Source organism: Protopterus annectens, chromosome 12.part0, assembly GCF_019279795.1.
Source record: "Protopterus annectens isolate FY-2018-M chromosome 12.part0, PAN1.0, whole genome shotgun sequence".
NCBI lineage: Eukaryota > Metazoa > Chordata > Ceratodontiformes > Protopteridae > Protopterus > Protopterus annectens.
Window position 1 is genome coordinate 1331590462 of NC_056746.1, and position 18731 is coordinate 1331609192.

Here is an 18731-nt window from a genome sequence, read left to right on the forward strand (position 1 = left end):
CCTCAGAAAGGTCAAGCTCACTGCTATCAGAGAGTTAACACAAGATAATGTTCAATAGAGGCTAGGAATCATGGGAGTCTTGAAGAGGGGTATGGTTGTTAGTCTGGGTTATCACAGGGGTATAGCCAGTGTGATTTGAGGTAGGGTTTGAGCTTGCTTTTAAATAGGTTAACAGAGGATAGTGAGGTTAGCTGACTTGGAAGGCTGTTCCAGACCTTGCCTACTATATTGGAGAACAGGGTGTCACCAGCTGAATTGCTGGATTTAGTTGTTTGTACAAGTAGTTTATTAGATGAGCATGAGGTTTTGAGATTGTTATAGGGGATGACTAGGGATGTGAGTATGGGTGTATTTTGAGGTAGATACAGGATCTTATGGGCTACTGTTAGTTGATTAAGAAATATTAAATTTGGCAATTCTAGCCATCCAAGTTTATTCAAATTGATACAATGATGAGTTCTATAGGAGGACTCTGCTGCGAATCTGGCTATATTGTTGTAGGAGGATGACAGTTTATTCAGGTTACTTTTGCATATTTTGGTATAGATAGGGGAGGCATACAGGAGGGTAGAGATAAGGTGTATGTGAGCAATGGCGACCCTGACTAGAGGAGTTAGAAAGGGTTTAATTCTATAGAGGGAACCTAGTTTCTTATTAACTGTTTTTATGGTGTTGTTAATGTGAGGTTCAAAAGACAAGTGATTCTCTATTAGTACTCTGAGTAGTTTGGTGGTTGGTTCGGGGGATATTATAGTTCCATTATTTGAGGTAATAGTAAAGTTAAGTGGGGAGGTTCTGCAGGTGGGGGTAAATAGTAGCATTTTAGTTTTTTTAGGGTTTAAGATAAGACACCTTTGTAGGAGCCAGTTTTCAACTGTGCTAAAGGTCTTTTGGGTTAGTCACTGAAGTTCTGATTGGATAGTAGCAGAGCATATGAGTGTGGAGTCATCTGCGTATTGGATACAGTCGGCTTGTGGAATTACCAAATGAAGGTCATTTGTAAAGATGGAGAAGAGTAATGGACCCAATATGGATCCTTGAGGGACCACTAAGGCTACTAGGAGGTGGGAAGATAAAGTATTTTCCCATAGAACAGCCTGTTGTCTGTTATTTAGGTATGATTGGAACCACTGTATAGTAAGGGCATCCAGTGATAAGTTTTTGAGTGTGTCTAAGAGAAGGTGGTGGTTAACCATGTCAAATGCTTTAGACAGGTCAATAAAAAGGGCTGAGGATAGAGTGTCATTATTACGATTACTATTAATTTGGTTAGTGAAGGATAGGAGAGCAGAGGTGGTGCTATGGAATGGTCTAAAGCCATGTTGACAAGGTGCTAGTAGATTGTTTTCAAGTAGGTAGGGTAACAGTTGTAAATGAATACATTTCTCCATTATTTTTGCCAGAGGCGATAGTATGGCTATGGGCCTATAATTGGAGAACTCCTTGGAGTTACCGCCTTTGTGCAGGGGGATAATGTGAGAGACTTTCCAGATTAAGGGGATAGTTCCTTCAGAAATAGTTCTATTAATGAGGATGGATATGGGGTAGGCTATGACTTTAGTAGCTTTTTGTAGGTATTCTGCAGGTAGTAGATCTGCAGAGAATGTGGTGGGTTTAAGTTTCTGGATGAGGTTAAAGATGAGGGATGTGGACACTGGCAGAAAATGAAATAGAGGAGGATTGTTGGTAGAGGTTATGTTTGAGCTTGGGGTGCTAGGGGAGAGCTGGTTAGCTAGGGATTGTATTGTTTCAGTGAAAAATGTGTTAAATGGGTCTGCTATTTGGTTGGGATTGTTGTGATCAGAGCCAGTGGGAGTAGGGGTGCTTGAGCGTCCTGGTTGTAGGGGGTTGTTGATGCCTAGCCAGAATTTCTGAGGATTATTTTGGTGGGTTTGTTGAAGCTGATGTTAGTAGTTTCTTTTATCGGCTAATATGGCTTTTTTGGTTTCATTTCTTAGCTGTCTGAACTGAAAGTGATCTGAGGGGCTTTTTGTTGAATGCCATTTGTCCCATAGTTTATTTCTTTGCAAGATTTTTTTGTTTGGTATTTTTGGTGAGCCACAGTGCAGGTTTAGTTCTGATTCTAACTTTGCGCAATGGGGCATGGTAATCTAAAATGGAAAGAAATTTTGAATTAAAGTATTTAACTGCATCATCTAATGGTAGGTGTTTCAGGGGTGACCAGTCACAGGCTCTTAGTTCAGTTTGAAACCAAGCAGGGTTAAAATTTTTGTTAGTATGAATAGTTTTGCAAATGGTAGAGTTTGGGAGTTCAGATTTAGATCTGATTAGATAGGTAAGCAAACGGTCACTTATGTCCTCTGGGAGGGTGCCTGTTTTATAGTTTTGTTGAGGAGTATTAGTAAGTATCCAGTCAAGGGTACTTGTTTTGTTGTTAAGTTTATTGGTACGGGTAGGGGATGTTATATTTTGAGTAAAGCCATATAGGTTGATATGAGTAGAAGGTTGCTCAGATATACAGGAGTTCCAGTTTATGTTAAAGTCTCCAAGTATAATGGTTTATTGGGGGTAGTTGATTGAGAACCAGCTAAGGATAGCCTCTAATGTGTTGATGTTATTGTCTTGTGGAAGATAGACACAGATTAGATATATGGCTTTACTTTTGTTCAGCTGTATCTTAGTTAGAAGAATTTCTGCATTGTTGGAAAGTGGAGGTTTAGAGTCTAGCAAGGTAACTTGTAATCCATTCTTATAAAGTATGGCTACGCCTCCACCTTTCTTAGTATTACGGTCACATCTCAGGATATTATAGCCAGGGGGTAAAACTGTACTGTCTTGTACTGAAGGATTAAGCCATGTTTCAGACAGACAGAATATGTCAAAAGAGTGTACATCTATAAGAGCATGCAGATGAGCAACTTTATTATTGATGCTACGAATGTTAAGATGAGCTATCAGGAGAGAGTTGGCCTGCTTGGAAAGCTTGTTTGTAATAGTAGAAGTTGGTGTATTAGGCTCTGTAGTTGTGACTGAGGTTGGACCAGTGTTTGGGTGTATTTCACCATCTAAAAGGGAGTGGGGCTGTACTTTTAGGATGAGTTGTAAGAGTTTAAAAATTAGGTTCTTGGTTTTTCTAGGTATAGGGTTAAATTGAGAGATGTGAGTAAGTCTATGAAACTTGGCTGCTGAGTACTTTGCTGGGCAGGAGTAGTTGCTAAGACTGTGAGGAGAGGTAAGAGTAGGAATGGAGGTTTGCCTTTTATGGGTGTGGAGTCCTGGATATGTGTGGTATTCGTAGAGAGTAAGTAGATAGGGTATAATTAGTAAAGTTAGGAGTATTAATAAAGGTAAGGGTTTCTGATATCCTTGGGCCATTAGTGTAAGCATAGGAGGTGGATTGTAGGGATGCTAGTAGATAGAGTGGTAAGGTAATGGATAATGCAAGATGAGTGATAGTACTGTACAGGGGGAGGAGTTAGGGGTTGGTGTTAATGTATAGGGCCATGGCAGTTTATGTATAAGTGTAGGAGCACTGGGGGCAGGTGAGATTTGGGGGCAGGGTAGGGGAGCGGAGTGAGCCCGAAGGGCGAACGGAGCGGGATGAGCCACAGAGGAGTTAACCCTAGGAGAACAATCAGTGAAGCAATAAGCTAAGGTAAGTAAAGGTGGGGAGGGTGAGATGACACAAAGCCTTGCTAGTAGTTATAATATACTGAGAGGATAGGCAATGAGGAATTTGAGAAGAAGGGAGAAATAGTGAGATTGTAAGCTCATGCAGGTTATGAGAGCCTGTAAATTAAATGTAGAGCCAATATGGAGGTCTAAAGGAAACTATTGCCCTCTAGTGGACAAAAGACTGTGTAGTAGTGGAAATGTCTATTAAAAAGAGAGAATGCAGGGGAGTAGGTGTACTATTCAGGTTGGATGGTATAGAAGTCAATGACCTGTAATATAAGAAGGGAAGGGAAGACAAGGTATAGGAGCAGGTAGTAATGGTTGCTGACTGTCCTGGCTGGTGAGAGTACATTTACAAACTAGGATGTAACACACTATATCTCTATAGACAGTGGTATATAGTACATACTTTCACTTGTAAATTTGTTCCCTTAATTTAATTTAGGGTTAATTTAGATTATGAGGAAAAAAGCAACACTTCATCTACAGAGCAACGTTACAGCTTCATCTCCAGAACTTCATGATGAGCGGCATATATACAGACTGCTCATTGAATGGTGCACAATTAAACTGTAACAGAAAGCTTTATAACTTCCAAAGGTCTGATGGCCTGGATTGTCTCTAGGTCAGATTATTTCTTAGAATCTGTCAGTGGTATGGCTGTTGAGATGAACGTTTACTGAAAGACACTGTATAAACACATGACAAGCCCCTTCCCTGAATGCGGGATGTGCCTTCACTTCTATTCCAGGACTGCAACATTTTGTATCATTTCTTGCCTTTTGATTGGAGATCATGGACTAAGAACTTAAAGCTGATTAAAAGAGAAATGCGAAAACAGAGCCTAAAAGAGTATTGAAAGAACATTGACTTACAGCAGTGCTCTTAAACTTCTAGAAAACATATTGAAAATGATCCAGTCTGACTGTCTGAAATCCAGTGTTGGGTATTAATTTAGATTTTCATATAACCAGTTATAGCAATGGTTAGTTTAAGGGCTGATTACATTTCTGACATTATGGGCATTCTACTTTCTTTCTTTCTTTTTTTAGGGGGAGCATGAACTGCCATTCATTCACTTGGCAAATGAACTGATTCTACATGTCATGTTTAAACAACAGACAATAATAAATACCTCAATTCAAAGTTTCACTACACAAATAAAGAAGTGCAAAAGCATATCAAATGCAAATGTACACAAACACACACACACACACACACACACACACACACACACACACACACACACACACACGCACACACGCACACACGCACACACACACACACACACACACACACACACACACACACACACACACACACACACACACACACACACACACACACACACACACACACACACACACACACGTATGTACGTGCATATTATGGAATGTCACACTTTTTTTGACAGGTGGATACAATTTGGTGTGCATCATGGTATACAAAAACTGTTGTCATCAGATCTTCGGTTCATTTCAGGAATTATTAAATGTCAAAAACGTTGCTACTCCCAGACTTCATCAGTGACTACAGAGTAATTCGTTCAGTGTAGACAATGGTTTGCTGTTCTGCTTGACTTATGATCTTTTTCCAGCACTGGGTACATCTATGTATTTCAAAGATGACATGGGAAAAAGTAGACTTTTTCAAAAATAATTGTTTTAAATACTTAAAACTACAGCTGTTTGTTCTTATTGACAATATAAGTGTTAACAAAGAGGTGGGCATCCACGGTGGTGCAGCAGTTAGCGTTGCCGCCTCACAGCAAAAGGTTCTCTGGTTTGATCCTCTGCTGGGGTGCTTTCTGTGCAGAGTCTGCATGTCCTCCCTGTTGTTGCATGGGTTTCCTCTGGGTGCTCCAGTTTCTCTCACATCCCAAAGACATGCTGTAGGTGGATTGGATACTCTAAATTGGCCCTAGGTGTGAGTGTGTGCATGTGTGTGCATTCTGTGGAAGGTTGGGATCTGGGCTGGCAACTCGACACTGTAAAAACTTCACTGCCAATCATGAGCAGACAGGTGATCTGCTGTGGCGACCCCTAACCAGGAAAAGCCAAAAGAGGAAGAAATGTTAACAAAGAGGACGGATTTTTATGCTTCTAAAAGCTTTTGAAAATCAGTCCTTAGATTAAGCATTTGAATGTGAGTCCTGTGAAGTTAACTCTCTCAAACCACTTCCAGTGACAGCAGAGGTTTAGCTTGTCTTTACTTTGCTGTTATCACAAATGGGTTTATATAACTCCAGGGGTGTGGGGTTGTCCCCTCAATTGAGGGGGTACAGGTAAGCTTGTCCCTTTGCAAAAAATATTTTAAAGTTGGCTGAAAACATTTTTAATGGGCTGATTTCAGAGGACTGGCATTCACTGAAAGCATTGCTGATCTACTGGCAGTAATTCAAATGTTTCTATACCCGTTTGTTCCTGCTCCTTTTCTTATATTTTTGTATATTTTGTGTCATTTTTGCCATCCAACCATAATGTGTGTCACCCATTTGTTTTGTATCTGCATTTTGCTGCTGATCCCAATATTACATCATGTAGGGGAACCCTCTCTTAATATTCCTCATGGTACCTATACCTGTAAGAAGTTTGTACAAAGTCTTGTAGCTGACTTATCTTTTAGTGCTAAATGTGCTTGATATGGAGTCTACAACACAAAACACTTTGATTTCCAAATTATCATCAATTAAAGCAGGCATTTAGATTACCAATTGATAAAATGGGCAGATTATGTTTTCCAGCATACCTTCTGCCAGGTATGGTTGCCCTTTAGGTAGTTGAAACAGTACTACTGCTGAATGTGATGTGCATTAAAACATCCATGGGCGTTACTCCCCTTTTCACCACATCATAAATATTTTACAGTGTTTACCATATCTTTCTTTATCTTTTCTCATATCATTCCTGCTGTGGGAACTGCTAAAACAGCAGATAACTTGACAGAGGAGATATTATCTGGAAACATCTTCAAGGACAAGCATGAACAGATACAATAATAAGCTGTTTCATTGTCATAAGCTTATGTTTCTTATTCCATCTTTCTTGGATACCTGCTGAAATTCTCAGGATGGAAATTGTAATACTTGGGATATCAAAAATAATGCAAATGTGGGGAGGAACATATGCTAACTTCAAATTACCTTGCAGCACCCTCCACTCCATTGTGCAGTGATTTCAAGTTAGTATATTCTTTGAAGGTTGGGCGTCGGGCTGGCAACTCAGCACCATAAAAATCCACTGCCAATCATTAGTGAACCGGAGTTCCACTGTGGCAACCCCTAACCAGGAAAAGCCGAAAGACTTAATATATTTAAGCAGTAAATGTGTAGTGCTGTGCCCAGCCCCCTGCCCCTCACACACACGGGAGTGCAGGTGAATGAAGCCTACATGAAAAAAGTTTCAAAATTTGCTATTGTTTGTTTAAAACAAAGATGTTTTTTTTTTTATTTTTACGACCTGCAATTTCATTTCTTGTGATAACATGCAGCCATTCTTGCATGAACTGAGGTAGTAATTGCAAACAATGTACTAATGTCAACATTTTTCACCACTGAAAAGCTACAAAATTTTGCTTTCCAGGAAAAGTGCTCCATGTTAATTATTCTCTGTGAACATCCAGGCTATAGATAAATGTGTGTGTATATACCTTTAAGAAGTTATCCAAGGGCTTGCACAAGTGTATAAATATTGAGCATGTGCGAGCCTGACTGCCATTGTATTGTTAGCTGTTGAGATGTAAGCATGTATGTATGTAAGGGCTGTCTGTTAAGTAATTTGTTTGTATTTTATGATGCTGATATCCTTCCTGATGTGTTTCTATGTATTAAAGCATCTATGGAATAGCCCGCCTGCTTGTCATCTATGTTAGAGAGGATGAGTGACATAGTGTCAGAACTGGGATATCTAAAGGGCATGAAGTTAGAGGTGGCATGGCTAAAATGACTTAAGGCACTTGCTTGGAACTGGTGGAATATACATGAGTGAATCATCCCTAATATTCGCATAAACCAATATGTCTGATATTGATAAAAATATTCAAATTGCTATGGAAAATGTTTGAAATAAAGTCCGAATCACATAAAACGAATAAAATAAAGGCAAACAATCACATTTTCACAAAGCATGTATTTTCGTATTAAGCAAAGATATCCGAGTTATCAGAAGTGTATAAAATGATCACGTCTGTGCAGTCTTACAGAAAAGCTATTTCGCAAAAGTACAGCCATTACAAGACATATTTCACAGAATACGGCCATTACAGAGCATAATTTGCAAAGTACAGTATTTCAAAGAGTTTAGTATGCATTTGAATGTTATTACAAGCTCACAGAACAGTTTGTTCGTACATAATTACAAGGATCATATTTTCAGTGTGTTTGTGTATGCTTTGTGGGCATGGCAGATGGATTTCAAAAATGCAGTGCACTTGTGTTTGACAGTAATATTGCAGAGAACTGGAGAGTGTTTGAGCAAGATTACAACATTTTCATACAGGCTGTATTTTCTGATAAAGACGACCATATAAAGGCATTCATTCTGCTTAATTTAGCTGGGTCAGAAGCCATAGAAAGGGAACGTTCATTTGTGTATGCACCTGCTGTCTATAACGGAGAAGGGGAAAACCATCATACTGTTGTACTGGCTGAGTCAAGGGAGGACCCAGAGTGCTTAAAACATAAATTTAGAGAAATGTGTAACCCTCAGACAAATGTTATAATGGAAAGGCAATTATTTTACACAAAGGATCAAAAGCCTGGTGAAACTTTTGCAGTATATATAACTGAGCTGAGAAACAAAAGCTAAAATGTGCAGATTTGGTGATTTAAAGGATGAGTTGATAAAAGACAGACTTGGGTGTGGTATTAAAGATGATGTCATGAGGAAGATTTTGTTTCGTGACAGTGACTTAACTTTGAATATGGCTATTGAGATTTGCCAGATATACGAGCTCACAGAAAAGCACACAAATATGCTTACAAATGAGAACTGCTCTATAAGGCACAGTGTTAAAGCTCATGTTGATAGTATGCAGCACATAGTTAAAAGAAATTGGCCCAAGCACATGGCAGCAACTGTAGCCCCTGCATCACTCATTGGTAAACCCCAGAACTTCACAGCAAATTCCAGAGTTTGCATAGTCTCAGTGAAGCATAAGAGTGAGTCAACAAACTCAAAGCTTGGGACCCCACCCAGTTTCATTGCCAACTGTCATAATTGTGGTGGAAGTCATGAATATAAAAGGGAAAAATGTTTAGCTTTTGGTCAACAATGCCACAAATACAATAAGTGGAATCATTTCAAAAGGTTTTGTAAATCAAAAGGCCCATGCTATTTTATTAAAAGGGAACATTTTAAGAAACAAGCTGATCATTTACAAAGCTGCAACTCTACTCTGTATGTTGATGGTGTGTTGGTGCTTCATGAAACAGTCGATGCAGTAGATTTAAGGGAAAGAATGAAGTGTTTTGTACTGTTCTGTTCTGATAAATGACAAACCCATAAAGCTGAAAGTTGACACAGGTTCCAAGTGCAATGGTATGTCAGCAGAAACATTTGCTTGAGTGTTTCATGGTGAAAGGCCTGATTTGGCAAGGTGGGCGAAACTTGTTGCTTATGGAGGTGAAGAAATTCAAAGCAAAGGCTCAGTAGTGCTTTCATGTTACTCTGCTGGAAGAAGCTGTGACTTTTTATTTTATGTGGTCAAAAGGCACATCCAGTCATTATTAGGGCTCAGAGACAGTTTGAAAATGGGACTGATTTCATTTAATAAGAAAGTCCATTATGTTAGCTTGAAAGACCACTACATTAATTTTGTCCAGCACATTTTTTCCACCTATGCTGATTTGTTCGAAGACAAACTAGGCAAACTTCTAGTTGTGTACTCCATGAAGTTACACCCAGAGGTCAGTCCAGTTATCAGGCCAGCACGTAAAGGTCCAATAGCCATCGGAGGACAGAGTCAAAGCTGAGCTAGATAAAATGACGCGACAAGGTGTGATTTTTCCAGTTGAAATTCCAACTGAATGGTTATCTTCTATGGTGGTAGCTCATAGGAAAAGCTCAGATGACATCAGAATATGTATTGATCCACGAGACTTGAATAAAGCACTAAAAAGTGTTAGTCTTAAAAAAGACTGTTTTAGCTTAAAGTTGCAGTTATGTCTTTAAAAAGACATTTTGGAGAAGGTACTCTAGGGAGAGAATCTGAAAAAATGAAACTTTTCACTGTACTCTTCAAGGACTGAATAAACTAAAAGGAGCTTTCGCTTACAACGGAGCCTAAGCGTCATTTTTTCAGATTCTTTCCCTAGAGTACCTTCTCCAAAAAAGCCTTTTTAAAGACCCAGTTGCAACTTTAAGCTAAAACAGTCTTTTCTAAGACTAACACTGGCTACCTACAGCTCAAACTGTCTTTCTAAAGACTACCACAAGGACCCCACCGGGTACAGCACCAGCCCTTACCAGGGCTATTCCACTGAAGTTTCTACCTCAGATTTCACCTGAGGTTTCACACTAAGATTATGCAGCCCCCTTAAGGACTATTCCACACTTACTGGGACACCTAGACCCCAATCCAGGGGGCATAGTCAACAACCCTAGCAAGGGCAACCAACACTGGAGCCCTTGATCCCCTAGGGTCTGTACCGAGAGTACTTAAAGGGTTCTTTTAAGGACTAGGCACACAAAAGTCTGTCACTGCAGTCCTTTTCAGGAATAACAAACCTTGAAAGGATCCAACTCTCAAAAGAGCCCCCTTCCATGGCTCTCTGGTACTCCAAATGACTTCAACAACACTAGGGTTCTCCCCACCGGAGCACCCTGAACTAAGGTCTTAACTAGCTCTTTTCAGGGCTGGCAAACAAAGGTCTGTTACCAGCCCTTTTCAGGGCTATTCAACAATGACACCTTGGGCCACTAGGCTCTTTGGTACTCCAAAGGACTTCAACAATTCTAGGGTTCTCCCCACCAGAGCACACTCAACAAAGTTTTGTTACTAGCCTTTTTCAGGGCTGGCTAACTAAGGTCTGTTTCTAGGCCTTTCTAGGGCTATCCAACAACACCTCACTCCACATGGGGACCACAAAAAGGGATTTCTGCAGCAGAAACCAGGCAGTCCAACCCTCTGACAGTGTTTTTATGTTTAAATTGTGAAAGTATGAGAAATGTTGGAAGTGAAGTTTACTGTTTCTCATGCTGTCTGTTTTCAATGTAAGAGTGGTTTGCATTGTTTATAAATGGTTGTCAGTGTTTTTTCTGAAACATTTGAAATAATAGTTTTAAATGAATTCCAAATCTTTAGGAAATTGTAAAAGTGAAAAGGAAAAAATATGTATATTAACAGGTCTGAGCTGTGTTTATAGTAAATGGGAAGAATAGCCAAGTAATGGGGGTACTGCATAGCTGGCGGGGGCCTGAGTCATATCCTTGCATAGAGCCCCAGTTGTCCAAGATCCATCTCTGTTGACTCTGGAAGTTTTGTCATTCAAGTAGGTCAGACTTTTACTAAGTGATGTCAGAGGGGATTGCTATTATTAATGAGAAAGAAGATGTAGGAAGGTTAAAAATGAGATGTTGGTGTCCTGCAAGCACGTGAGTGCCCCCCCAAAATAAACAGTATGCTGTATACATTAATATTTATGATAATTGTATGACTTGTGGGTTATTGAACAAAAGCTGCTACATCTTTTACATTATCTGTAATTGTTTTGCTTTATTCATTGCTTCAAAGAATTAATTAATTTATTACTACACCTGGATTGTATAATATAATCTAACCATTTCGCATTTTAGTAATATATTTTTTCAGCACCTTCTTTACAGCCTCCAGCAACAGTGATGGGGTGGGCATTTGTCAGGCTGTACAGTCTGCATCATTCAGAGTGATGATCAGTAAAGTCTGATCTTCAGCATCCATTATGTAGTCGTTGCGTATTACTGTGAGAAAATCGAATTGTAAAGGATTTTTGTATTTAGTTAAAAACTGTTACTCTGTTACTCCGGCAGTTAGTGCAGAGAACTAAAGCTCTGACTTGTTAATGAGCTGCTTTCTGTAGGAAGGGTGCAGGGTTCGAATCTTTCTACCTTCACTTATCTACTGGGCGATGAAATAATCACTTATCCAGATAGTGCTTTGGAGCAATTGGGAATTTGGACTAAACTTCTTAGTGGTCTCCTAGACTGCATGCCTAGTAACCATGAACCTATTGTCCGTTTACCAACCATCCCCTATTGCATGGCTAATCTATTTCAGGAAATGTGACAGTATCACAAACACACTATTATTTTAATGCAACACAAGTAATTTATTCTTGAAGGTCAGCAAGCACTGAATTTGTAGGTGAAACACTGAAACACAAAGTCATTTTCCAGCTACAATGTCTGCATTAATAATAGCTCTCTTTAACGTAGAATTATTGAGATGACTTTTTCTTCCGCAGAGACTGCACACATTGACCCCGTGTACATTACCAGCAATTACTTCTTATGCTCTCATGAATGCTCTTCTTTGTAAGCTGTGCTGCACCTGGCTGGATCATTTGGTATGACAGCGACCATTACACAGTTTCATGTAGTTCATCCAAAGCTACCAATAAAGTACATGTAATTTATTTCTTCATAACAGTAAGGGTGTAAGCAGTCAACAAAGAGGCTATAACTGCTGGTGGGGCTGGGGGGCTCTCTGTGGATAATACCTTATGCTGTTTTCTGGTAATTTTTAAACAGTATTTAATCTAACTTAGTAGGACTACTGCATGTGTGTGTGTGTGTGTGTGTGTGTGTGTGTGTGTGTGTGTGTGTGTGTGTGTGTGTGTGTGTGTGATATACGTAGGAATATTTTAGTATTGTGTGTTTGTATGAAGCAATGTGAAATATGTGACTTTGGTCACTACTAATTTTTTTTGACACAGACATCTGAGAGAAGGATGCACTCAGCAATGTAGATAAAATTGCTGGGTTTGGGGGGTGTCTCTAGATAAAAATGACTGACCCTCCTGGGTGATAAAGTTAAAAAGTCATTAGTCTGTCATTCAAAACTAAGTGTTCATCTGTATAATGCAAACTGGAATACTTTACTCTAGCTCTTTTTATCACAGTCAGACATGTGATGTGTATAGCAGCCATACATGTTAAGTGCAGATACTGAAGGATTATAATAACAGCTGTCTGAGTGGCCTTTTATGGTTGAAATATTTTGAAATTGGTACTTTACCATTAATGGGTCATGTATTTTGTTTCACCATTTGTTGGGAAAAATGTTCAAAACTACAAATTTAAAACAGAATTTAACAAAGGTAGCTGCATTAAACAAAAGGCATAATTTACAACAATCAGCAAGATAAATCAAAGAACGCATGAAATTATGTATGTGCCTAAAAATATATGCAGGGGTCCCATGGTCTGAAAACAGCCCAGGGACCAAGGAGCACTTAATCCACCAATGGCCTGACTCATTTTCAATGAATGAGAGTTTCAGTGCATTTTGAGTGAATGTGAGCTTCAACAGAAGATAAATTTACTGTTGCTCATGCTAAGTTTGTTTTCACTCCAGGACTTACAGGCCTTGCCTTCCTTCAAAAGGCTGGTAGAGCCTGTGGGTGGTTATTGACAAGACACACGTGGTCGCTGGTCTAATAGACTTTTATTTTAATATAGCAAACAGAGTAATGTACATGCATGTCTGTATATAACATCATAGGGCACAGAGGTAACATAATACTATATCATTCTATACTAAACTATGAAACCAGCGTTTTGTTTTGTAGACATATATTGACTGTTAAGAGACACAGGGCATAAGTGCTGTACTATCAGAATGTCACATGATAAAATCAGACACACTAAAGGTAATCTTAGGGAATATACAGATAAGATGCATAATATACTGAGTCAGGAAAAGCACAATGGAACATTTATACCAAGGTGGGTAATGAATATCCAGAACTAACAAAGACCGTACAGCGTTGAAGGTTCTCTTGTGGGAGGATATGGTAAACAAGAATCTTTTATAAACTAGATGCAAGATCTGAATTCCCACTGACAGTCTTTTGATCTTTTTTATCTCAGCATTACAATAAGAAGAAAATGCCACACAAAATTTAGAATTCAGTCTAAGCATAGCAGCTCTGACTAAAAGACAAATGCATTTCAAAAATGACAAGCCTACTTTTTGTGATTGAAATGTAATTCTTTGCTTGGGAATTTTACTTACAGTGGGATGGTACTGCATACAAAGAACAATGGCAAGGATTCTCAAAATGCTCCTGTGTATTTTTATTTATGTTCTTTGCATCTCTGAAATGTATTTCCTGGAACCCACTTTACTATGCTTTTTTAACAACAAAAGGGATTACACTGCAGACCTGCAATCTTTGAAGCTGGCAACATAAATCACAGATATACTGATCTTCAAACCCAGTGTCAAAATGAACTGCAGATCAATGTTCATATTCTTTGCTAACCTGTATACTTTGTTAGATCAAATACTTTATGTTTTTAAAACAGGTTCTGACCTGTTGATCTGTTTCCTCATAATCTCTAAAAATAAATTCTAGACCGTGTTTGCATTTCCTGGTATTAAGAGGTGCTACATATTATCCATTCAACTAAAAGGCAAAGGATTACAGCTAATAAATGTGTGTGTGTGTGTGTGTGTGTGTGTGTGTGTGTGTGTGTGTGTGTGTGTGTGTGTTTGCATCTCTCCATCTACATCCATAGAGAGATAGAGAAAGAGAGAGAGTTATACAACAATTATTTGAAGAACAGTTTCTTCAGATTGCTACCAGGGTGCTTACTTTGTCAAATGTTAAAACAGTAAAACATTAGAGTCAAGGCAACACATTAGTGGCTGTAGGAAATACCTTTCTCCACATTGTGCAGTCTCAGAGCTGGCATATTTAAGCAGCTGTGGGGAATACAGGATGTTTAGGTTCATAAGTTCATAGGTAGGTTCTATGCTATTGGCCCTAGGGCCTATATAAGCCTAGCCAAATGGTACCCTGGCTTTTGCCACCCAAGAAAATTATTTTCCTGTGCCCCTGTCAAGCAGAGCCACAGAAGTGATCCCAGGGGTGAATTTCCTATCTCCCATACAATCATCAAGATTTTTCTTGAAGAGTGCTAATGAGGAGCTTTGTTTGATATAGATAGGTAGTTGGTTCCAGAGTATGGGAAGTCTCTGGGACAGGAATCTATCCCTCCAGCATGTTCTGTTTATTGTGGTGACAAAGTTTTAGTCCCTAGAGCATGTAGCTCAAAGATACTGGGATTTCTTTAAGTGGAGCATGTCCAACAGCTCTGGGTTTGACATAGCTTTGTATGTTAGGCAGAGATCGCCTCTGAGTAGGCGATATGCGGCAGAGTAAAGCTGGAGTTTTTTGAGACGATCTGCATAGGGCATCTGTTTGAGGCCAGTAATCCTCTTTGGAGGTATTTCTGTGCCCTTTCCAGTTGTTGTAGATGTCTCGTGAGGTACATACCAAAAGGGGCGTTGTACTCTATAATGGGTCTAATGAGTGATGTGTAAAGGGGAACAATGACCTCATTTTTCCTGGATGAGAAATATTTTGTGATGAGGTGTGCCACGTAGAAGGCTTTCCTGACTACTGTGGCAATGTGATTATCAAAGCAGAGACTACTGTCCACCTGTGTCCCAAAGTCTCTTATCACACTTTCAGTGTTAAGTATACTACTGCCTATGTGGTAGTTTATGGGTACAGAGATTTTACCAAAAGGGATGACAAATCACTTTTTAGCATTGAGCTTGAGGTCATGGCTTTGACACCAGGCATCTGTCTCAGTGAGGCCCTTTTGTAGGATGTCCACATCATTAGGAGTTTTGATTATGACTCCTAGTTTGCAGTCATCTGTGAACTTTGTTAGCCAAAGACCTTCTGTGTTAGCCTGTACTTCAGAGAAGTAGACACCAAACAGGAGAGGACCTAGGACTGAACCCTGTGGTACTCCACTTGTCACTGGCCTGAAGTTGGATTTAGAGTCTGCTACTTTTACAGTGTGGGTTCTGTCAGTGAGCCAGTTGGCAACCTATCTTGTGACATAGGGATTTATACCTAGTTTAGTGAGTTTATCTATAATTCCAGAGTGGGGAATGGTGTTGAAAGCCTTGGCAAGATCTAGATAAGCTGTGTGAACCACCTTACCCTCATCTACAGCTTTCAAAGAAGTCTATCAGGTTTAGGAGACAAGATCTGCCTTTTACAAACCCAAACTGGGTAGGGTCCAGAGTTTGGAGATTACCAGTATCATTGTTTATAAGTTCCATGATGATATGTTCCATAGCCTTGCAGACCAGCTCGTCAGGCTAATGGGGCGGTAGTTCCCGGGGTCCGTGGTGGCTCCCCCTTTGTGGAGTGGGATAACCATTGCTATGCACCATTCAGTGGGCACAAAGCCTGAGGTGAGGCTATGATTGAACATGGTACTTAGGTGGGGTGCCAGTTCATTCTGTAGTTCATGTAGAATGCAGCATGGGATGTTGTCAGGTCCCATGGATGCTGTGATCTTGGCTTTAGAGAGTGTGTTTTTTTACCTGTGCAGCCATAATTACAGGAACTTTGCATTCTTCCAGTATAGAGATGGGCCCTTTAGGGGGTGAGAGAGGGGTAAAGTTAGCAATGAACCTATCTGCCAGGATGTTGGCAATATCAGTTGGTTCTGTATATTTAGTGCCATTGTGCTGTAACTCAGAGCAGATCTGAGTGTTGCCATTGAGATTTTTGACATAGCTATAGAATGATTTGCGGTTGTCTTTAGAATCAGTGGTGATTTTGTTTTTGTAACTAGCTTTGGAGGATTTTATGAGGGACCTCAGCTTCTTACTGAGGCTGACCACGGAGTTCCTCCAGTCATGGGATTTTACTCTTTTTTGCAACAGTTTCTTTCTTCTGTTGTAGAGTTGTTTATAGCAGGAGACCAAAATATTGGCTTCCTTTTTTTGGGGGATAGCATCTTACTTCTGTTAGGGATTGCATGATCCATGCACTCATGTAAGTGCTTATAAAGTGCATTTGTATAGGATTCAGCAGTCGTACCTCTATTGTCCGTCAGCATGGGTGTCGTGAGGTTTGCCACTTCTGTCTTAAGAAGCATGAAGTTGGCTTTGGAGAATTTTTTTTACGGTTGTATCCCTAATGGGGGTGGATTGTGGCTGTCTAGGGTGATTTGCTTGTGGTCAGATCTGACCAACGAGGAATTGACCTCTGGTGTGGAACACTGGTTGCCCATGTTGGTAATGACTAGGTCTAGGATATTGCTGCCACTGGTGGGGGTGTGGATAAGTTGATCCAAGGCGTTAGAATTTTTGAATTCCAGAAAACGTTGAGCACAAGAGTTGGTACATGAGTAGTTTTCTCAGTTAATGGTGGGGTAGTTGAAATTTCCCATTATTAGGGTGTTAGGTTGTACCCTAATATTTTCCAGTGTATCAAGAAATGACTAGTGGGAATCCTGGGGCATGGTGGGGGATCTGTAGCAAGCTACAATTTGTATTGCGGTCTTGCCCAGAGTTAGTTGCACTTGGATAATCTCGGATGCATTATGCTGAGCAACTGGAGGTGTGGATATCCTTAATGAATATGGACACGCATCTGCCTTTAGTGCTTTGGTCCAGGTTAGGTGGCTGAAAGGTGTGGTATGAATTATAGCCTGGTAATGCAGGGGTGCTCTCTGGAGCCTTGAACCAGGTCTCTGTTCCTGCACAGATGTCGATGTTCTCCATTTTAAGGAGTGCGTCGAGTGAGTGCATTTTGAGGTTTAGACTTCTAGCATTAAGTAGCATTACCCTCAGATTTTGCTTGCTTGTACCTGTTATGGTGGTGAATTTGTCATTTGAATCTTGCCTAAAAAAGGCACCATAGGGGCGGCAAGAGCCTTCGCCAGTATCCAGAATCCCAAGGGAATCAGGCGCAGACCATCTTTGGCAAAGCATCGTGGTTTGTTGATCATGTCATCCCAGCCAGACAGATACTGGATCCCCTTATAATGACACCAGAACCTTAGCCAATTGTTGAAGTCAATCATTTTGTCCTTGTACTGTGGTATCATTCTGGGTGATGGTAGGATGCTACTCAGGGCTAGGGTCATACCTGCCTGGGCTACAAGATCAGACATCTCCTCCATGTCTCTTTTCATGTAGTCTAGGGTGGTACGTCTCAAGTCATTCACACCAACATGGACAATGACAGAGTCATATTTTTACTTGTTATGGAGTGACCTATGTGCATGTGTTATGTGGTGGATCCTGGCACCTGACAGGCAGCTGACAGTAACTTTCTCCTTGTTTAGCCTGGTGAATGGAACATCAGTGTGCCTGACTATAGAGTCACCTATGACTAGAATGTTGGGTACGTTTTTATGCCTTATGGGCTGTGGTTGAGTGGCACACTGAGGTTGTGGGCTATGTGTCATTTGGGTTGTGTTGGGGGGGGGGTGGAGGTTGCTTGCCTTTCTGCTTTTTAGGTCCCTGTTGCTTGGGCAGATTTTTTTGAGAGCCTCTGTAAATGTAGGTGTATGCTTTGTATTTTTATGTGTGTGTTTTGATGGTGTAGGTTTTGAGGGACTATGTGATGAGTATGGTGTGGTGCAAGTGTTTACCTTTTCCTCTTGACTGTCTAGTCCAGTCTTGGGTGAAGAAAGCTTTGCTTCCACTTTGGCTATATAAGTGCATCTCTCACAGGTTGTAATGTTTATCCCATGCAAAAAAACATAGTGTGTATTTTGTGGTGCCTGAGGCAGTTTTGATCTTTTGTTTAACATTTTTCAGTGGAAGTGCATTCAATGTTTTTAACTCCATGTCTTTTTCGGAATGTATATGTCTTTATGTAAATCCCATGCTGCCCACTGACACATTTATCTGCATCTTATGTATATGGTAAACACCTTTACCGGTCAGAATCCCTAACCTAAAGCTGTGAATTTGCCAAAGTTAAACTAAAAAAAAAGCTAAATGCATGAAAGCATGTATTGGAAATAAACTCCATCCCTACAAATAACATCATTTAAACTGAACCCCTTGATAACAAATCTAACTTTTTTGTAGTTAACATCAATGAAAAAATATATACAAAAATAGCATTG